General features: G+C 44.1%; 1 protein-coding gene and 1 non-coding gene across 2 annotated transcripts in view; both read right to left on the minus strand.

The window, feature by feature from the left end:
* The window catches only part of LOC124550822 (SH3 domain-containing protein C23A1.17-like), a 124126-nt gene that overhangs the window by 4899 nt on the left and 95406 nt on the right, over positions 1–23821 (minus strand). The gene's annotated exons all lie outside the window — the stretch shown is intronic.
* Trnaf-gaa lies at positions 404–476 on the minus strand. The gene has a single exon. It is a non-coding gene; the product is annotated as a tRNA-Phe (tRNA).

A 23821-nucleotide genomic window follows, 5' to 3' on the forward strand; every position in this document is an offset into this window, starting at 1 on the left:
AGTTAGGAATGTGTGTCACAACTTGACCAAAAGAAGGGATCGGTTGACAGATCATTTTCTGAGACTTCAAGCGATCACCAATGTAGTACTGAAGGGAAAAGTGGAGGGGGCGGGGGGGATCTTAGAGGGAGATCAAGAGATGAGTACAGTAAGAAAATTCTGTAGTTGTTCGGAGATGAAGACTCTCGCACAGGATAGAGTAGCATGGAGAGCTGCATCAAATCAGTCTACGGCGTGAAGACCACAACAAAAACATGTAAAACACTTAGTTGACATCAAACTGTTACTTTTTACACTCGTAATATTTGTGTTTGCTTGTCAGTGATTTGTTTTTCATTTCTACAATTTCACGCACGTCCTGTAGAAAGGAAACACCTGTGGCGTCAGGGTCATTAAAAACGATTGCCGAAACCCGGGATCGAACCAGGGACCTTTAGATCTTCAGTCTAACGCTCTCCCAACTGAGCTATTTCGGCATACGAAGTGTTGTCTCTTGTAGATGTGTTATATACCAGACTCGTCTGCCACGCAACATGGGAGCCCATTTGAATGGTACAGTTCTTGTCATTGATATGAGCATTTTGGTTGGTAGGAGTCCACGTGCTTATGTGATATGTCTTTGCCAATCCGAAGGATGAGGCATGGATACACGAAAGGAGCGAATCACGAAGTATTGAAACTGTCGATACGATAAGTCTATGTTTACCCGTGAAGTCACACCAGGAGAGATGAACGAATAAATTTCCTTTACTTCACGTCTAGGGTCACATTTTTTTTGTTTTCCTCGTCAGACTACCGGTTTCGGTGTAGAATAACCATCTTCAGATCTATTTTTATAACAGATATTTTTTCAATTCAGGTCTGAAAATGGTTATTATACACCAAAACCGGCAGTCTGATGAGAAAAAATTGCAAAAATAGACGAGAAGTAAAGTAAATTTATTCTATATTCGGGTCACTGTTCAATTCGCGACCATGCGACGTAAATAAATCATGGAAGTGTAATATGCGCGAAACACGGCCATACCGAGAATCAGTCTTTTTTTTTTTTCGTGGTAGATGGTGGATTGGCTTCGCGCAATAATAAACGCACTGTTACCTTCGACGTTATAAATATGAACCTGTGGTGAGTTCTCAGAGTCTAGGCGCTACAATAGCGAGTTATTGCCAATGGCCCTGCGTTCTGTATACACCGTTTTATTCCCACCGAGTACAATACATAGCGTTCGTTCGATACGGAAGCACAGAGCGAACTGTGGCTCCAGAACAGAGCGTACACATCGTTCGTCAGCGATGTTATTGTTCAGAGTCCCCACAGAGACACCGTTCCCCCAACCCTGTGCAGAGCAGAGCACGGGGAGAGGCGCTATCACTGTGTTAAATGACTGCCGCCACTAACATCTACATCTATATGATTACTCTGCAATTCACATTTAAGTGCTTGGCAGAGGGTTCATCGAACCACAATCATACTATCTCTCCACCATTCCACTCCCGAACAGCGCGCAGGAAAAACGAACAGCTAAACCTTTCTGTTCGAGCTCTGATTTCTCTTATTTTATTTTGATGATCATTCCTACCTATGTAGGTTGGGCTCAACAATATATTTTCGCATTCGGAAGAGAAAGTTGGTGACTGAAATTTCGTAAATAGATCTCGCCGCGAGGAAAAACGTCTTTGTTTTAATGACTTCCATCCCAACTCGCGTATCATATCTGCCACACTCTCTCCCCTATTACGTGATAATACAAAACGAGCTGCCCTTTTTTGTACCCTTTCGATGTCCTCCGTCAATCCCACCTGGTAAGGATCCCACACCGCGCAGCAATATTGTAACAGAGGACGAACGAGTGTAGTGTAAGCTGTCTCTTTAGTGGACTTGTTGCATCTTCTAAGTGTCCTGCCAATGAAACGCAACCTTTGGCTCGCCTTCCCCACAATATTATCTATGTGGTCTTTCCAACTGAAGTTGTTCGTAATTTTAACACCCAGGTACTTAGTTGAATTGACAGCCTCGAGAATTGTACTATTTATCGAGTAATCGATTTCCAACGGATTTATTTTGGAACTCATGTGGATCACCTCACACTTTTCGTTATTTAGCGTCAACTGCCACCTGCCACACTTAAAAGAGTTCCTAATCCCTGAGGTGTCGCGGAGGCGCCGTGGTCGACCCATCACCGAGGTCGAAGGTTGCTCGTCCAATGCCGTCGGCCGTTGCGTGGGTGACGTCAGTCGTTCACGTTCCGTCGACGTGGACCGCGACGAGGAAAGTGGTCTGGAGTGGGTAGAGAGATCTTCCCGGGTTGCTGACCACCGTTGTCAGTTTGCGGTTGACCTCGGTTCGGAAGGTGTTGTCTCTGTGGCTGATGACTCAGTATGAGCCCTTGTACTGGGGTTTGAGCGCAACATGACGAACTCTGTCGTAGCCAGCACCTCGTGAACGAAGGTAGGCAGTGCTATGTGGGGCCGTGGCGATGGGATGGCGACGCACTGACCTCTTCTCTGTATCACTTGTAGTATTTCCGGTAGTGGTTCTGGATCGTTGTCCGTGGGTGGCGTGAAGAGGTCCACACGTAGTCACAGTGTCTATCCTTATAGCAATTCGACAAGCGATCCTCTTTTCCGAAGGTGCTCACCCCTAGCAAGATCCATTTGTGGTGTCACCGCAAGGCACCACAGTGGCTAGGTTGTAGGCTTCAAATCGGCCGCGGTCCGTCAGTACACATCGGACCCGCGAGCCGCCACTGTCGACGCTAGCAGACTGAGCGCCGCCACTCGGCTGGTCTTACGAGACAAGCTGGCGCACTGGCCAGTCCTACAGCCGACTTTAACAGCAGCGGTTCACTCGTTATAGCTTCAGAGATCTCAACTGCAGAGGCGCTAGTTAGCATAGCCTTCAGCTGAGTCAGTAGCTACGACCTAGCCCCAGTTTATGCATTGCCACTTGATCTATATGTGTGAAGCAATCAGTATTGTAAAGCAGTATTCGTTCAGTCTATAACTGCACTTGTAAATATTGTACAAAGTAAAGATCGACGTTAATCGCTGATGCTGAATTGAAGCTAACTATTTAAATTGTATTCCTGTCTACTAACTTCTAATCACCTAAGATGTTCCACATACATCCCGTCAAGTTTAGTTCATTGATCCTCACGTCAGCCCGTGTGTATGGTGTCACATTTTGTAAAGAGAATACGATAACTCCTACAATATTATGTCAGTGGCGCAGCCCCGAGTACTAGACTGCTCATGGTCGCCCACCAATCGTCATCTGTTGTTTCGAAGTTGTTGTTTGCATTAGCTCAGTTGTTATTTCTTCACTGCCTAATTATTACATGTTTATCTACTCTGCTCGCAGCGGTCAACAAATCGTGCGTAATTGCCGAGCAGTCTGTACTCGGGGCCGGTTTTTCGCGCGCCATCTTACGTTATTTCACTGCTATCAGCCACATAACGCTACAGTTGGCTAAACGAGATGTTTTGTGTGTGAGAATTCTGTTATGAATAAAAAGTCTGTACTCCAGGGGGGGGGGGGGGAGGCAAGTGCCCCGTCTTGGCGCCTTCCATCTCCAGTCACCTAAGCTATTAATTTTCAGTTTCGGTAAGAACCATGTACCAAGCACAAATGATTGGTGAACGAGTAAAAATGAACGGTTCCCAAAAAAGAGCGATCACCAGTGAACTAGTTCCCAAGGATCAACGAGTTTGCCCAACTCTGCTCTGCGGGTGATACATTGTCTTACACCGGCCGTCGGCGCTTCACGTGTTGCGTAATGCTACAGACTCGGAGGCCTCAAGCTGTCGTCTTTGGTCTATCGTTATCGTGTGTGGGCAGCCGAACTGGGCGACCCATGTATGCACAAACCCCATAGTTGTGCCTTCCGCCGTCATATCGGTCATCGGTGCCTACATCTACATGGATACTCTGCAAATCACTTTCAAGTGCCTGGCAGAGGGTTCATCGCACCACCTCCACATTTCTCTATTACTCCTATCTCGTATAGCACGCGGAAAGAACGAACACCTTTCCATACGAGCTCTGATTTCCCCTATTTGCCATGGTGATCATTTTTCCCTATGCAGGTCGGCGTAAACAAAATATTTTCGCAGTCGGAATAGAAAGATGGTGATTGCAATTTCGTCAGATTTGTCAATTTCCTCAACGAAAAACCCTTTTGCTTTAATGAATTCCACTCAAATACTGTATCATGTCAGTGACACACTCTCCTCTGTTCCGCGATAACAGAACACGTGCTGCCCTTCTTTGAACTTTTTCGATGTATTCCGTCAGTCCTACCTGGTAAGAATCCCACACCGTACAGCAGAGGACGGACAAGCGTAGTGTAGGCAGTCTCCTTAGTAGGTCTGTTACATTTTGTAAGTGTCCTCCCAATAAAACACAGTCTTTGGTTAGCCTTCCCCACAACATTTTCTATGTGTGCCTTCCAATTTAAGTTGTTCGTAATTGTAAATCCTAGGTATTTAGTTGAATTTACGGCCTTTGGATTTGACTGACTTATCATGTATCCGAAGTTTAACGGATTCCTTTTAGCAGTCATGTGAATGACCTCACAGTTTTCGTTATTTAGGGTCAACTGCCAATTTACACACCATTCATATATCTTTTCTAAATCGTTTTGCAATTTGTTTTGATCTTCTTATGACTTTATTAGTTGATAAACAACGGCGTCATCTGCAAACAACCTAAGACGGCTGCTCAGATTGTCTTCCAAATCGTTTATATTGATAAGGAACAACAAAGGGCCTATAACACTACCTTGGGGAACGCCAGGAATCACTTCTGTTTTCCTCGATTCCGTGAGTTACTACGATCTGCGACCTCTCTGACAGGAAATCGCAAATCCAGTCACATAACTGTTACGATATTCCATGAGCACGCAATTTCACTATGAGCCGCTTCTGTGGTACAGTGTCAAAAGCCTTCCGGAAATCCAGAAATACGGAATCGATCTGAAATCTCTTGTCAATAGCACTCAACACTTCATGTGAATGAAGAGCTAGTTGTGTTTCATAAGAACGATATTTTCTAAACCCATGTTGACTGTGTGTCAATAGACAGTTTTCTTCGAGGTAATTCATAATGTTCGAACACAATATATGTTCCAAAATCCTGCTGCATATCGACGTTAACGATATGGGCCTGAAATTTAGTGGATTACTCCTACTTTCTTGAATATTGGCGTGACCTGTGCAACTTTCCAGTCTTTGGGTACAGATCTTTCGTCGAGCGAACGGTTTTATATGGCACAAAAGATATACCAGTATTTTGCGCATGATCAAAATTTTCGCTCTGTTCGCTATGTCAGCAGCCACTGTCACTTGACACATACACGGCGCCCTCAGCGGTGCGCGGCGAATGCTCGGCGAGACGCCGTTGTAGCAAGCGCCGCGCGGGCGCACTTGATAACGATTACCGTCGCGACCGCGAACCACCTGTTCACGACTCGGGGTCGCCGATGTGTCGAGTGTTCGCTTCACTGTCTGGGCGGCACGACAATGAATTATTACCAACAACTCTGCCTTCTGTACACACCTTTTTCTTTCCATTTCGTTCAATACATAGCGTTCGTTCGATAGGAAAGCACAGAGCGTACTAACTATGGCTATACAATACAGCGTATGCATCGTCCGTCAGCGATATTACTGTTCAGAGTCTCAACAAATGGAAGGCAGCTACTTCAATTGAATTTCGTTATTCTGGGTACTTCCGCTTATGAAATCGCTGTCTAAGGTTTTGTGATCTATATTTGTATTTTATTAAATTCGTGACAGCTTGTTGGCTCCTTTTCGGATGTTCAAATGTGTGTGAATTCCTAAGGGACCAAACTGCAGAGGTCATCGGTCCATAGACTTAAACACTACTTAAACTAACCTATGCTAAGAACACACACACACACACACACACACACACACACACACACACACACACACACGCCCATGCCCGAGGTAGGACTGGACTCAAACCTCCAGCGGGAGGGGCCGGGTTCCTTTTCAGATCAGCGGATGCTGTCCGAGGTATTTTTGTTTATATTACGTGGTAACGAATTTCTGACAGCACATTTGACATTTGCACCAACGGTGGTATATGGTTACAAAGTTGATTTATATAGTCTATGAAGTTTTACGTATGGTTTTGATGTTTCATTCTACGCCCCCCCCCCCTCCTTTTTTTTGGAGAAGCGATCCCGGACTTACATTTCAGCAAGATAACAGCCACCACCACACGGCGATGGCTTCCACTGTTTGTGTTGGGGCTTGCCACGCCCTACCTTAGCCGGCAAGCCCGCCATTCTCTGTCCCCAGTTGAGAACGTTTGGAGCATTGTGGGCAGCACCAGCCACCCAGCTGGGATTTTGACCATCCAACTCACCAATTGGACAAAATTTGGCACGATATCTGTGAGGAGGACAACCAACTCTCAGTCAATGTCAAGTCGAGTAACCGCTTGCGTAAGAGCCAGAGGTAGGCCAACACTTACCGAATTGCTCCATTTGTAAAGCTCTTTCTCTCGGATAAATCGCCCAATTTCTCTGAATTTGTAATCATTTGTTTGTCTTTATATACACATCACATCTTCCTCCCCTTCGTGGTGCGTCACTTTTTGCTTGGAGTGTTTTTCTCAGAAAATTTTTTCTTACTGTAGCCAGTCTGCATTTTATATATTTACTTCTGCCATCGATATATATATAATATTTTTTTTTTTGCCCAAATTCCAAAACTCTTATACTACCTCGAATGTATGATTTCCTAATCAAATTCCGTTCAGCATTCGACCACATTCCATTATCTTCGACTTCCTTTCGTTGATGTTCATCTTACAATCTCGTTTCGAGATACTCTCCATCCGTTTAACTGATCTATTCATGTCCTTTTTCGTGTCTGACAGAATTGCAATGTCTTCCACAAATTTCACTGTTGTTCTTCCAATACATATGTGGCATACAGAAAACCAATGCTTAACAGTATTGGTTAAAAACAGTCTTGGCTGCAATTTTAGTTTCTTATTTTTCAACGACGCGTTTCGCCTTATTTAGGCATCTTCAGGTTATCTTTTCTAGATGGACGCGAGAGACGCCAAGATCTGTATGATGCGTTCGCGTTCGGTTTTTACCAGCCTTTCTATTCTTCTGTCAATAAATGGTGTTAATATTTTTCAACAATGACCTAAGTTGATGGGTCCGTAATGCAACTGACAGCATCTGCCTACTTGGGCCCTGGCATTTTACATTGATCTTGAAGTCTGAGAGTATTATTTTGGTCTCGACTGTGTTTATTTTCTGTTTGTGGTTATTCAACATATCAATTTTTTAACATACAGTACTGTTGAGAATCTGCTGCAACTAGTACTTTTTTAACAATTACTTTTGCCCCTTATTTTGTCACTTCTCAATTATTATTACACATTCTACAAGTCAATTAAATAAATATGGAGAGGGAGACAGAGAAAGAGAGAGACATACAAACTGCAAATCAGTCTCTTATTTCTCCGGTCTCCTCGAGTTTTTTTGCAGTTCTTCGAGCTGTACCATCTGCATCTATATCTGTACTCTGCAAACCACTGTGAAGTGCATTGTACCAGTTAGACATATTAGGATTTCCTCCGATTCCATTCGCGTACGGAGGATAGAGATCTGTAGTTTGTTTATGTGCTTGAAGTGCACACTTGCAGTACAGTTTTGTTAAGCGCAGGTATGGATCACGCATAATTATTTTCTTAATTCGCATCGCGAAATTCTTCAACTTGCAGAGTATAGATGAATATCTAGTTGTAGAATCATTTAAGGCCTTCTCCTCAAACTTTGTTGCGAGATTTCCTCGGCATAGTTTTCGTCTGTCTTCAAGAGGCCGCCAGTTCAGTTTCTTCATTATCTCTGCGACTCTCTCACATGGGTCAAACAAACTTGTTACTATTTGTGCTGCCCCTCCCTGTATACGCTCAGTGTACCCTCTTCGTCCTATTTCTTATGGGCATTTTCCCACTACTCTGAGGATAAACCGATGTCTACTACGCGCTTTACCCACGACTGGGACTGTGTGGTCGTGCCGTTTCATATGCCTGCAAAGTGTTACACCCACGTGTTTGAATGAGTTAGTGATACTGTATACTTGAATGAGTTATTGATACTGTACTGATACGAAACTAAATTTTTTCGTTTTTTGAAGTGCGTAGTTTTACATTTCTGAACATTTAAGGCTAGTTGCCAAACTTTGCACGACCTTGAAATCTTATCAATATCTGTATGAATGCGTACATAACTTTCAGATAGTGCGTCCTTTCAGGCAACTGCATCATCTACAAAAAGTCTGAGGTTACTATTAATATTGTCCGCAAGGTCATTAATACATAACTTGAACTGCAAGGGACTCACAACACTTCCCTAGGGCACTCCCAAAGTTACTCCTAATTTAACGATGACCTTCCATCCAAGGTAATGTGCTGTGTCGTCCCTACCAAGAAATCCTCAATCCAGTCACAAATTGCGCATGATATCCCATGTGATCGTACTTTTGATAATATGTGTGGATGTGGTACTGAGTCAAATGCTCTTCGGATATCAAGAAATACATTATCTACCTGACTATCTTAATTCAAAGCTTTCAGTATTTCAAGTCAGAAAGTGTCAGTTGGGTTTCGCGTGATCGATGTCATGGAGGAGGTCATTTTGTTCGAGATATTTCTTTACCTTTGAGCTCAATGTATGTTCTAAAATGTTACAATAAATCGACATCAAGGGTACTGGACGGTAGTTTTGTGGGGCATTTTCACTATCCTTCTCGTAAACGGATGAGACTGCGCTTTCCTGTCAACAATTGAGCGCGGTTATTTGTTTTAGGGATCCACGATAGACTCTAACCAAAACTTTCTCTAAGTCATTGAAAAGACTTTTCATGGAGCGAGCTGCAAAATACTGTCTGGAGAATAGGATTGGATTTGAAGGTTCGATAAAAATCCCTGACGTTGTTCTTCCAGAAATCCTGATCAGTGAGGCCCTTCCGTTGTTTTGCATATTGAAAAACGAGATTCCTGTTCTTTGGTCGAATTCTGTTTTCACCAGGAGTCGCTTCTTTGCTCCACCATTACGCAGACCAGCGAAAGAATATTTTTAATTATTTGTTATATATAGAAAAAGCGTACGGTTCTTTTGGGCACTGAATCCATATCTTGCCTCAGATGTTCTTTTATCGCCGGCCGCTGTGGTCGAGCGGCTCTAGGCGCTTCACTCCGGAACCACGCGGCTGCTACGGTCGCAGGTTCGAATCCTGCTTCCGGCATGGATGTGTGTGATGTCCTTAGGTTAGTTAGGTTTAAGTAGTTTTATGTTCCAGAGGATTGATGACCTCAGATGTTAAGTCCTATAGTGCTTAGAACCATTTGTGTTCTTATATCAAGTACAGTTCTGTCACAATGTTGCCTCGTTATAAACTAGAGAATTAGCCACACACCCGTATTTGGAATGAAAAGTGATGCAACTTTCCAATATGAACGACGGTTTTTTTTGCAGTATGAAAACGGAGACACTAAAGAAGATAAACTTCTTTGTCAAGATCACTATTAAGCAATGTTACCATCTTCAGATGTGGAAAACATTCATACAGTGTGACTGTATACAAAACACTGCTACTTAAATGACGTGGTAGAAGTAGAGGTTACCTAAAAGACTTTGTGTAAGCCTTGGTGATAATTATATTTACTCATATTATAATAAAATATATATTTTTTACTACATTATCATTTGAATACATGCCACAGCTTGCAGAATCTCAGATCGTAATTTTTTTGCCTCTGCTTTTTTAAGGTTTGTTGATATTTTAAAATTATACTTGATGTTTTAATGGATTTGTACGTGGGTCTGTGTTTTTTGTGAACTGTTAAGTCCTGTCTTAAGAAATCAGCTGTGTATCACTATGCGGTATCTGTACGAAGTGTACAGTCAGCTTTTACGTAGGTACACTGCGTAATTAACGCTATAACTTTTTAAATTCTGCCTTTATGAACTATTGCCAGTAATTTTGTACATATCTAGTTAGACTTATTTTCGTCCACGATTTAGCTAGCACGCTGTGATGTAGTCACACAAAGTATTTAAAGAAAGAACATACACGTTACAGTAGCGACACCTGTCGCTCCAGCTGGCAGCGTCTGCCCTTTCCTGACCCCGGCCTCCAGCGTGGCGGTGCCGTGGCTGCAGTGGTGTGCTCTGCGGCGAGTGGTTTAACGCAAATGTGTGTGCTGAATAACTGAGAATATACTTGTTTTAATTCTGACCTGCCGATGTATCAGTCATCTAGTCTGTTACGTATGTGCCAGTTCATGAGAAAGAGCACATCTGCTGCTATCTTAAGGAACATGAAATAGTCTGTTCGTCGAGGTGTGTTGTATTCCTGTTTTTACTGTTTCTTCTTTCATATCGGTAAGCGTGTCGTAGGCTTCCATCCAGTCACTCACTGATCAGTCTGGCCTGGAAACGGAAGACAGCAAAACGAAAGCTGAAATTTTAAATTTAGCATTTGAGAAATCTTTCACGCAGGAGGATCGTACAGACATACCGCCGTTTGAGTCTCGTACAGATTCCCGTATGGAGGACATAGTGATAGACATCCCTGGGGTTGTAAAGCAGCTGAATGGGTTGAAAATAAATAAATAGCCAGGTCCTGATGGGATTCCAATTCGATTTTACAGAGAGTACTCTACTGCATTGGCTCCTTACTTAGCTTGCATTTATCGTGAATCTCTTGCCCAACGTAAAGTCCCGAGCGACTGGAAAAAGCGCAGGTGACGCCTGCATATAAGAAGGGTAGAAGAACGAATCCTCAAAATTACAGACCAATATCCTTAACATCGGTTTGTTGCAGGATTCTCGAACATAATCTGACTTCGAATATAATGAATTTCCTTGAGACAGAGAAGTTGCTGTCCATGCATCAACACGGGTTTAGAAACCATCGCTCCTGCGACCCGCCCTTTTCTCACATGATATCTTGCGAACCATGGATGAAGGGTATCAGACGGATGCCATATTCCTTGACTTCCGGAAAGCGTTTGACTCGGTGCCCCACTGCAGACTCCCAAGGTACGAGCATATGGGATTGGTTCCCAAGTATGTGAGTGGCTCGAAGACTTCTTAACTAATAGAACCCAGTACGTTGTCCTCGATCGTGAGTGATCATCGGAGGCGAGGGTATCTTCTAGAGCGCCTCAGGGAAGTGTGGTAGGCCCGCTGTTGTTTTCTATCTACATAAATGATCTTTCAGATAGGGTGGATAGCAATGTGCGGCTGTTTGCTGATGATGCTGTGGACTACGGGAAGGTGTCGTCGTTGAGTGACAGTAGGAGGGTACAAGATGACTTGGACAGGATTTGTGATTGGTGTGAAGAATGGCAGCTAACTCTAAACATAGATAAATGTAAATTAATGCAGATGAATAGGAAAAAGAATCCTGTAATGTTTGAATACTCCATTAGTAGTGGAGCGCTTGACACAGTCACATCGACTAAATATTTGGGCGTAACATTGGAGAGCGATATGAAGTGGGACAAGCATGTAATGGCAGTTGTGGGGAAGGCGGATAGTCGTCTTGGGTTCATTGGTAGAATTTTGGGAAGATGTGGTTCATCTGTAAAGGAGACCGCTTATAAAACACTACTACGACCTATTCTTGAGTACTGCTCGAGCGTTTGGGATCCCTATCAGGTCGGATTGAGGGAGGACATAAAAGCAATTCAGGGGCAGGCTGCTAGATTTTTTATCGGTAGGTTTAATCATCACGCGAGTGTTACGGAAATGCTTTAGGGTGGAAGTCTGTAGAGGAAAGGAGGCGTTCTTTTCGTGAATCGCTACTGAGGAAATTTAGAGAACCAGCATTTGAGTCTGACTGCAGTACAATTTTTTTACTGCCACCAACTTACATTTCGCGGAAAGACCGCAAAGATAAGATAAGAGAGATTAGGGCTCGTACAGAGGCATATAGGCAGTCATTTTTCTTCCTTCGTTCTGTTTGCGAGTGGAACAGGGAGATAAGATGCTAGTTGTGGTACGAGGTACCCCCCGCCACGCACCGTATGGTGGATTGCGGAGTATGTATGTAGATGTAGATGTATTTGAGATTGTATATTACAATTCTTACACTTCACAGGGTGTATCACAATTAATAGCGTAAACGCATACAGTTGAAAGTACACTATACTACAAGCGAAAAAGTCTCAGTTACATAGGGACGAAAATGCATACCTTACGAGCTAAAACAATTTTTCATCTTCGATGCTGTGAAGCAAATCTCTTCTACTGCAAGCTCTTTGCTTTCCATATTTTAGGAAGTGGTAATGTGGACCAAGACAAGAAAATAAGTCCAGTAAATGCATACCTTGACAGCTATGAGCACGTGCTCATCGTTACGTGGTAATACAGTTCTTCTAGTGAACAGTTGCTCATAACTATTAAGGTATGCATTTTAGAGTAAATGTTTACTGGACATTTTTTCTTGTTTTGGTTTATACTGTGGTGTCACCTCCAGGCACCACACTTGCTAGGTGGTAGCCTTTAAATCGGCCGCGGTATACGTCCAACCCGCGTGTCGCCACTGTCAGTGATTGCAGACCCTGCGCCGCCACACGGCAGGTCTAGAGAGACGTCCTAGCACTCGCCCCAGTTGTACAGCCGACTTTGCTAGCAATGGTTCACTGACAAATTACGCTCTCATTTGCCGAGACGATAGCATAGCCTTCAGCTACATCATTTGCTACGACCTAACAAGGCGCCATTATCATTTGCTATTTATCTTGTGATGCATGTACCGTCAGACCGATGTTCACCAATTATGGATTAAAGTTAAGTATTCCAGCAGCTACGTACTTTATTTGCTAGACTCAAATCCTTTAACTGTTCCAGACCTCACGCCAGCCTGCGTGAGCTTAAACGCGTGCCTTTCGGCTACCCGTCATTGTGGATTGGCTGTCTTGCCAGTCCACAACATTTTGGCGACGAGAATTCTGCGTTCGTACCTATATTGATTTACTTGTCATGGCTTCGCCACAATCTCCAGATGTACTGTCCGAATTTTATCGCTTACAGAATCAGCAGACGCAGGCCTTATTGGATGCCCTTGGACAGCTCGTCCAGGGTCAACGTGCAATGCAAAACGATGCGGCAGCCGCCGCTCCACCGCTACCGCAGCCACAACATGCAGTTGCACCACCTTTTCGTCCTTTTGATGCGGCGCTGGAAAGCTGGACGGAGTGGTCCCGCCAATTTGGATTCCATCTCGCCGCCTACAGAATTCAAGGTAATGAGGGGCAGCCTTTTTTGTTAGCATCCGTCGGGGTGCACACGTACCGTGTGATAGTGAAATTATTTCCCCGACGCGACGTAGCAACGCTGTCCTACGACGAAATTTTGTCTGCATTAGATACATATTGCAAAGAATCAGTCAATGTCGTTGCAAAAATGTATACCTTCTTTTGTACAAAACGTACGGCTGGTCAAACTAATCGGGAGTGAGTTGCAACTTTGCAAGGCCTTACTAGGGATTGCGCATTTGTGTGAATGTGGACTCCCTTATTCAGATACTATGGTACGTGATGCAATTGCACAGAACGTTTCTGATGTTCGTATACGGGAACAGATTTTGAAACTAGTCAATCCCTCCCGTCAACAAGTGATGGACATATTGGATCGGCAGGACACACTTGACTTTTCTCAGGAATCATTTGAAATTTCGCCACCCGTGTGTCAGGTTAACCGGTCCGCCGGGCGCGCTGCAAGGACAAATGTGCGTTTTTTGCTCGGGACTTACCCTATCTGGGCCATGCACTCAATATTACGGTATATTAATAATTTTTACTTATGGACCGTCTGACAGCAACTGAATAAAACACAATTTTAGTGCCATACGCGTTTCGCCTCTTTCTGCAAGGCATCATCAGTGGCCTGGAATATGTACATATGTTAGCTGTTTTATTTACGTTTTTGTCATTGTGCCTATAGGTTATAAACAGTTCTGGTGGTTGGTATTTCGTATTAAGTAGTAATGTTTTGAACTGTACTCACAGGTTGCGTGGACAATTTCCTACATATTACGCTCCTGTTGCATTTTTGGTGTTGTTCTTCTTCTTATGAACGCCAATTTGCGGTTTTTTTCCCCATTCCACAACACTATGCACTGAACGCTTGTTTTAAAGAAATGTTTTGGTTCCTGTTGCCGACTGTCAAATGTTTTTGCCAAAGATCGAATGTTATTGCCAAACTTAAGAGTGTAACTATTGAAGTATCTGTGGTCTGTTCGTGTATGCATTTGTGTGTGTGTGTGTGTGTGTGTGTGTGTGTGTGTGTGTTTTTGGTGTGATATATATTTTTTGTGCTGTGTGTGTGTGTGTGTGTGTGTGTGTGTGTGTGTGTGTGTGTGTGTGTGTGTCCAGATGATGTGGGGAAGAGTTTTCTTTTTTTTATTATTTTTTGTTTTATGTTATCATTTCCTTTACTAAGTGTAGTAGGGAGCCTGTGCTGATGTGTGTTTGTTCATTTATCACATGTTTGTTTTCTGCTATGGCTTTCTGGATGTGGAAGTTTTCTTGCATTTGTATAAGATGTTTGTCATGGTTGCTTATTCTCATTATTTTCATTTCTTGTTCCATGTTTGTAGGATGATGGTTGTAGTGTTTTAAATGCTCTGCAAATGTGGAATGGTTTGTTTCATACTTCCAACATCTGATATGTTCTTTGTATCTTGTTTGAAAATTCCTGCATGTCATGCCTATGTATACTGCATCACAACTTTGACATTCAAGTCTATAATTCCTGATTGTTGGAATTTGTCTCTCTTGGTAGCTGGCTGGCTTAGGTGTGATTGAAGGGTTTGCCCAGGCTTATATGCTATTTTGAAGCCCTGTCTCTTCAGGATGTTTGCAAATCTGTGTGTTAGTTTATGTGTCTAGGTCATGGTGTACCATCTGGTTCTTTTCTGTGTGGTGTTGTCATTGTGTATGTTTGTTGAGTGTGTTTGTAAGTTTTCAGCTTGTGAGTTCTTTTGTATTGTGGAACTGTTGTGTTCGTTTTTTATTTGTGTTTTTATTTTTTGATTGAGCTTGTGTACCACATGTGTGTCATACCCGTTGTTCCTAGCTATTTGTATGATTGTACTCATTTCTTGTTCATAGTTTCTCTTGCTGAGTGGGATTCTGTTTAATCTATGTAACATGTGTCTTAGTGCTGCAAGTTTCTGGCTGTGGGGGTGGTTGGATGTGGAATGTATTATTGTGTCTGTGGCTGTTGGTTTTCTAAAGATGTTAAATGTATGTTTACCGTTTTCTTTTTTAATTGTAATGTCAAGAAAATTTATTTGATTTTCTTTTTCAAGCGTCAATTTTATGTTCTGATGAGCTTTGTTTATTTCTGAATGGAGTTCATCTATTTTTTCACTTGGCTCATCTACCAGACAAATAATGTCATCCACGTATCTGTACCAATATATGATTTTGAAACTTCCATTTGTGGTTATCTTATCAAATATCTGATTTTCTAGGTGACTGATGAAAATGTTTGCCAGTGTTCCTGATATTGGGGATCCCATGGGCAGTCCATCAGTTTGTAGATAATATTCTTTCTCAAACTGAAAGTAGTTTTGTTCAGTTGTCAGTATGAGCATATCTGTTATTTCTTTTATTGCATCTGTGGTGAGGTTGCTGTGGGATGAGAGATTTTGTTCTATGATTTCTATTGTTTCTGTGATAGGGATGGAGGTATACATATTTTCTATATCGAATGAAATCAGTGATGCTGTGTGTGATACCTGTATGTTCTGTATGTTTTCTATTAGGTTTCCTGTGTTTATCACTGTTCTGTTGTTTTCTACTTTATCGTGTTTTGTAACCAACTTTTTAGAGGTGTTTGGCTATGTGGTATGTTGGGGCTTTCTTGAAGTTGATAACCGCTCTCATTGGCATTCCGTGACTGCGGAGTGTCGGTGCTTGTGGGTTTTTCTGTGTTAAGTAGTATTTCTGTTTGTCTGTTAGTGTGTGTTCAATGTTTTTCAGTGTTCGTTTCACATTTGCCTGGAATCGTATAGTTGGATCTGACTTCAGTTTTTGTATGGCATTGGTGTTTATGTATTCCTTGGTTTTTGTGATGTATTGCTCTTTACCCATGAGTACTGTTACATTTCCCTTGTCTGCTCTTGTTATTAATACATTATTTTCTGTTAACTTTTGTTTTAACCTTTTCATATTAGCTGCTTCTGTTTGGTTGTTCTTATTGTGTGTCTGCTGTGTTTGTTTTATTATGCCTTTTATTTCTTCTTTTACTAGTTCTCTTGTCAGTCCTATGTTTATTTCACAATTATTTTGTTGTTCTTCACGTGTAACGATGTGTTCGGTTTCTAGTATAAGATTTTCTATGTACTGATTGTTCACTTTGCTATTGGTGCAGTGTTTCAAACCATTTTCGAAGAGCATTTTTTCATTTTCGTATAGTTCAGTCTCTGTTAGGTTAACTAAGCGTGGATGGAATGTGTGTTGGTGTTCATGTGGTTTCACATTTAAAATGTAAATGTGTTTTTGAGTCTTTTTTACTGTTAGTTTCATTATCTTCTGTTTATGTTTGGTTTGTAAATGTTTCATTGGTGTGTATGTGTTGTGTTCAGTTTATTCTACTAGTGCCATCAAAACCGCGGCGTTTCCTACGTTTTTTGCCAATTCTAGATGAGTCTCATAGAGCATCATGTTTAGGTGCTGTTTTTTCGAATAGAGCATCTTAATTTCATGTAGTAACCAATATCGTTCTGCAAATGATTTCCACTTTTGTATTACTGTAGAACTGTTTTTAACCTTTACATTAATGTAACTTGGAATTAAATCGTTATTTTTGCATGTTTTGTTGAATTTTATATGCTGTATCGTCTTATCGAGTCTCAGATGTATTTTCTTGAACCTGTTGTACACGTTGACTTACAAACACACTCAACAAACACACACAATGACAACACCACACAGAAAAGAACCAGATGGTACACCATGACCTAGACACATAAACTAACACACAGAGTTGCAAACATCCTGAAGAGACTGGGCTTCAAAATAGCACATAAGCCTGGGCAAACCCTTCAATCACACCTAAGCCAGCCAGCAACCAAGAGAGACAAATTCCAACAATCAGGAACATATAGACTTGAATGTCAAAGTTGTGATGCAGTATACATAGGCATGACATGCAGGAATTTTCAAACAAGATACAAAGAACATATCAGATGTTGGAAGTATGAAACAAACCATTCCACATTTGCAGAGCATTTAAAACACTACAACCATCATCCTACAAACATGGAACAAGAAATGAAAATAATGAGAATAAGCAACCATGACAAACATCTTATACAAATGCAAGAAAACTTCCACATCCAGAAAGCCATAGCAGAAAACAAACATGTGATAAATGAACAAACACACATCAGCACAGGCTCCCTACTACACTTAGTAAAGGAAATGATAACATAAAACAAAACAAAACAAAAAAAAAACAAACAAAAACTCTTCCCCACACCATCTGGGCACACATACACACACACACACACACACACACACACACACACACACACACACACACACACAAAAATATATATATCACACCAAGAACACACACTCACACACACACACACACACAAATGCATACACGAACAGACCACAGATACTTCAATAGTTACACTCATAAGTTTGGCAATAACATTCGATCTTTGGCAAAAACATTTGACAGTCGGCAGCAGGAACCAAAACATTTCTTTAAAACAAGCGTTTAGTGCATAGTGTTGTGGAATGGGGAAAAAAACCGCAAATTGGTGTTCATAAGAAGAAGAACAACACCAAAAATGCAACAGGAGCGTAATATGTAGGAAATTGTCCACGCAACCTGTAAGTACAGTTCAAAACATTACTACTTAATAGGAAATACCAACCACCAGAACTTTTTATAACCTATAGGCACAATGACAAAAATGTAAATAAAACAGCTAACATATGCACATATTCCAGGCTACTGATGATGCCTTGCAGAAAATAAAGGCGAAACGCGTATGGCACTAAAATTGTGTTTTACTCAGTTGCTGTCAGACGGTCCATAAGTAAAAATTATTAATATACCGTAACATTACACGCAACTGAGGAAGACAGGACTATAAAAGCTGAAGATGTTCATGCACTCAATGCCCAAGGCATACATCCCAGTCCAGAGCACCTCCGTGCCATACAAGACATGCCTTCGCCGCAGAATTTGAAGCAGCTACAGAGTGTGCTGGAAAAAACAATTATTATCATCGCTATGTGCGCCACGCCTCTTCCATTTCAGCTCCGCTTCATCGCTTACGCCGTAAAGGTGTTCCGTTCGTCTGGACGACGGAATGCGAACGCGCCTTTCGCCAGTTGAAATCGGCGTTGCTTTCCACTACTTGCCTTACGCCGTTCGATCCCCAGAAACCCCTTTTGTTGATGGTGGATGCATCGGATTTCGGGATCGGTGCTGTGCTTGCGCACAAAGATGGATCGCACGATCGCCCTATTGCCTTTGCGTCCAAATTACTCTCGTCTGCGCAAAGAAATTATTCACAGATCGAGAAAGAAGCCTTGGCTCTCGTATATGAGTTATTAAGTTTCATGATTTCTTGTATGGTCATCACTTTACCATCATCACAGACCACAAACCTTTGACATCGCTTTTTCATCCGACCAAGCCTGTACCTCCACGTACAGCGCAGAAATTCATTCGCTGGTCTGTTTTCCTTTTGCAGTACCGCTACGGTATCTTGTATCGGTCCACTGCTAAGTACGGAAACGCCGATGCGTTGTCCCGTTTGCCTGTTGCTGAGGATAGAGCATTCGATTCCTCCGAACTTGCTTGCACGTTCATTGATTCGGAAACCGATGACGTGGTCGAATCGTTTCCGATTGATTTTCGTCGTGTAGCTACAGCCACAGCTGCTGACCCTGTCCTTGCTACCGTTTTGCGTTTTGTTGCTACGCAATGGCCTTTGTCAAAGTCACGGATCGAGGATCCGTTGGTTCGCCGATTTATTGCCCACAAGGAGAGACTTTTTGTTCGATGTGGTGTTTTGCTGTTGCGTTCTGATAATGGCCAGTCCAGGGTCGTGGTCCCACGTTCGTTACAGTCCTCTGTCTTCCGGCTTCTCCACTAAGGACATTGGGGTATAGTGCGAACGAAACAACTTGCTCGTCAGCATTGTACTGGGTTCGGAATCGATGCTGCGATTACGAATATGTGCTCTTCTTGCATGGCGTGTGCCGAACAACAATTCGCACCACCGCAGAAATTCTTTGCAAGGCCGAAAGCCGCTACCCCTTGGCAACGCTTACACATCGATTTTGCTGGTCCATTGGTTGTGGTAGATTCATTCAGTAATTTTCCTTTTGTTGTCCGGATGTCCTCTACGACGTCATCTGCCACCATCCACGCGTTATCCGCTATCTTTTGCATTCAAGGTCTTCCGCAGACTATTGTTTCCGACAATGGCCCACAATTCATGTCCGCAGGATTTCAGTCATTCTGCAAGGCCAATGTTGAAGTTAAAAGAGTCGCATGCTCGGGAGGACACGTTATTGCTCTTCTTGTCTTCGTATCGCTCTCAGCCCCGAGAAGGTCTCTCGCCGGCTGAGTTGCTCCACGGTCGTCCTCATCGAACCTTGATGTCTTTGCTGCATCCGCCGCATCAGGTTCCTGTGCAGCGGCAGACTCCTGCTTTTGCTCCAGGCGACGTTGTATTTTATCGCAACTATCGAGGTTCACGGCGTTGGCTCGCAGGGCGCATTCTTCGCTGCCTCGGCCGCGCGATGTATTTGGTTTTGGGGGCCTCTGGTGAGGTGCGTCGGCATCTCAATCAGCTGCGCCTCTGTCGTCGCACGGGTTCTGCCGTTCCCCGTCTGCTTTCAGCGCGGGGCCGTCCGGTCAGCGCCCTGTGGACCTATCTACTGGCTCGCCTCATCCCCAGGTGTTACCGACGCTGCCTTCCCTTTTGCCCCATGGCGACGCGCCGCCGCCGCCGCCGCCGCCGCCTGTTCTCTCGCCGGCGCCGCGCTCAGTGGACGCTTCGCTGCAGCCGCCACGCGCCTCCCTGGGTCACGCGCCGCCGATCGCTTCCCGTGACCAGCTGTCCTCCGCTATGGAACTCTTGCCCGCTCCGGACCATATGTCGTCTTCGCCCGTCGGGTGCCCCGACCCAATGGAGGTCGACCCTTCGGCCCCTCCTGTCTCTCTGCGGGCGCATACACCGCATGTTGGCGTACACCCTGGACTAGGTTTTCAGGCGTTTCCTAGCTCCCCTCGGACCGAATGGCCGGGTGCGGGTGGCACAGCCTCGCTTGTTGTTAGGCTCCCCACCTCGTCGCATACGCCAACATGGGGTCCTCTCCACGGCGGGCGGAAGCCTTATACCACAACCGTCCGCCGATTTGCGGGGGAGGAATGTGGTGTCACCGCCAGACACCACACTTGCTAGGTGGAAACCTTTAAATCGGCCGCGGTCCGCTAGTATACGTCGGACCCGCGTGTCGCCACTGTCAGTGATTGCAGACCGATCGCCGCCACACGGCAGGTCTAGAGACGTCCTAGCACTCGCCCCAGTTGGACAGCTGACTTTGCTAGCAATGGTTCACTGACAAATTACGCTCTCATTTGCCGAGACGATAGTTAGCATAGCCTTCAGCTACGTCATTTGCTACGACCTAGCAAGGCGCCATTATCATTTGCTATTTATCTTGTGATGCATGTACCGTCAGACCGATGTTCACCAATTATGGATTAAAGTTAAGTATTCCAGCAGCTACGTACTTTATTTGCTAGGCTCAAATCCTTTAACTGTTCCAGACCTCACGCCAGCCTGCGTGAGCTTAAACGCGTGCCTTTCGGCTACCCGTCATTGTGGATTGGCTGTCTTGCCAGTCCACAACATACACTACTACTTCCCAAAATGTGGAAAATGTGGAAAGTAAGGAGCTGGCAGTAGAAAAGATTTGTTTCACAGTATCAAAGATGAAAAATTGCCCGTAGCTCTTAAGGTCTGCATTTTCCACGGTATGTTTACTGAAATTTTTTGCTTCTAGTATCGTGTACTTTCAACTGTATGCGTTTACGCCATTAATTATGATACACCCTGTATAAACGTTTTCCAGATCTCAAGATGATAACTTTAATTACCGAAACCGGTCATCTTGGCAAAGAAGCTAGTCTCTAATGTACACTGACGCGCCAAAGTAACTGGCATGCGTATTCAAATACAGGGTTATGTAAACAGGCAGAATACAGACTTGCGGGCTGGCCAGGGTGGCCGAGCGGTTCTAGGCGCTACAGTCTGGAACCGCGCGACCACTCGCCTCGCGCATGCCTCGGGCATGGATGTGTGTGATGTCCTTAGGTTAGTTAGGTTTATGTAGTTCTAAGTTCTAGGGGACTGATGATCTCAGAAGTTAAGTCCCAAAGTGCGCAGAGCCATTTAAACCATTTTTGAACAGCCTTGCGGTAGGCAATGCCTATACAGGGTGGAGAAAAATTGTCACGAAATTTGAACCCTGTGTAGCTGATACCAGTAAGAACCAATATTACCAATGCTGTGTGGGTCGACAACGCACGCTTTTTAAACTGCGAAAACGTCGCCACACGCTCCGATTGGCCGTGGGCTTGCTCTGTTGCCGTTCAAATGGTTCAAATGGCTCCGAGCACTATGGGACTTCTGAGGTCATCAGTCCCATAGAACTTAGAACTACTTAAACCTAACTAACCTAAAGACATCACACACACCTATGTCCGAGGCAGGATCGAACCTGCGACCGTAGCAGTCGCGCGGTTCCAGACTGTAGCGCCTAGAACCGCTCGGGCACTCCGGCCGGCTGTTGCCGTTCGTCGGTTGACGGACAGCGCTGTGGTTGTCGGTTCACGCATACAAACGTCTCTCGCCCCGTCACTGCCCCAACGTGATACGCACACGTGTCGGACAGGCCTTGATGTTTGTCTGCACCTTGCGTCACAGGCATTCACACGTCAGCTTCGCTTCGGAGCACACACGCGTCACCTCCGATTCTGTCATACAGTAAGCATGGCGGCACAGTATTCGTTCGAAGAAAAACGAGATATGGTTTTTGTTTATGGACTAGCCGACGGTAATGCGCATGAAGCTCGACGGTTGTATGAGGAACGGTACCCGGCAAGACGCCAGCTACTCCCGCAAACCTTTACAGCAGTACACCGGCAACTCGGCGAAACAGGCTCGTTAGCGGGATATCGTGGTATTGCTGGAAGACCTCGAACACGGCGGGATGCTGCATTTGAAGCGACTGCTCTAGAGCGCTTCCAGGAAGCACCTACGACAAGTACTCGAGCGGTTAGACACGACGTGGGCGTCACTCATCGGTTAGTCTGACGGTTTTGAGGGATGACACGCAGCATCCATTTAGTTTCCACCCTGTCCCATCCCGTGGCGATTATGAACACAAGCAAGGGTTTCTGCGACGTGTTGCATCAGATCCCGACTTCACCGCCACTGTGTTGTTTATCGACGAGTGCACTTTCCATCGGGGTGGCCTTTACAACACTCGAAGCGTTCATTACTGAGCGAGGCTAAATCCTCACGTCACGCAATTTCGCCGACACAAGGAACGATTTTTGCTCAACATTTGAGCAGGCATTGCCGGTGGCCCTCTGAATGTGTCGGTCCCTCTACCTCCTCGACCTACCGGGGCAACTCACTTTCACTTTTTGCAAGCAACTCTACCTGACCTGCTGCTAGATGTTCCCCTGGGCATGGGGCTACACAGGTGGTCGCAGCACGGTGCGGCCGTACATAACAGTCGTGCACTGCGCAGATAATTAAACGAACTCTTCGACCACCGGGCAATTGGCTGAGGTGCTCGTAGGACGTGGCGCCCGAGATCACCAGACCTCACGCCACCGGACTTTTTCCTGTGGGGGTTCTTCGAGGTTCTAGTTCACCTACCAGGACGCGAACCACCTAGAAATGAATTGTTGTTGGTGTTGTTGTGGTCTTCAGTCCTGAGACTGGTTTGATGTAGCTCTCGATGCTACTCTATCCTGTGCAATGCTAAATTTGTGATCCCCTGATGCCTCAGAACGTGTCCTACCAACCGGTCCCTTCTTCTAGTCAAGTTGTGCCACCTCCTCATTAGTTATGTGATCTACCCATCTAATCTTCAGCATTCTTTTGTAGCACCACATTTCGAAAGCTTATATTCTCTTCTTGTCCAAACTATTTATCGTCCATGTTTCCCTTCCATGCATGGCAACACTCCATACAAATACTTTCAGAAACAACTTCCTGACACTTAAATCTATACTCTCTGTTAACAAATTTCTCTTCTTCACAAACGTTTGCCTTGCCATTGCCAGTCTACCTTTTATATCCTCTCTACTTCGACCACAACAGTTATTTTGCTCCCCAAATAGCAAAACACTTTTACCACTTTAAGTGTCTCATTTCCTAATCCATTTCCCTCAGCATCACCCGACTTAATTCGATTACATTCTGAAGTATTGGCAGAAGAGCCAACACTGTGTTGCTACAGGAGGCCGAAATGCCCGCGTTTAATTACACGCTGACTGGCGCGAGGTCTGGAACAGTTAAAGGATTTGAGTGTAGCAAATAAAGTACGTAGTTGATATAATACTTAACTTTAATCCACAATTGTAGAACATCGCTCTTGATGATACATGCTTCACATAATAAATATCAATTGAATACGGCGCGTTGCTAGGTCGTAGCAAATGACGTAGCTGAAGGTTATGCTAACTATCGTCTC

The sequence above is a fragment of the Schistocerca americana genome, chromosome 9 (genome assembly GCF_021461395.2).
Source record: "Schistocerca americana isolate TAMUIC-IGC-003095 chromosome 9, iqSchAmer2.1, whole genome shotgun sequence".
Lineage (NCBI taxonomy): Eukaryota > Metazoa > Arthropoda > Insecta > Orthoptera > Acrididae > Schistocerca > Schistocerca americana.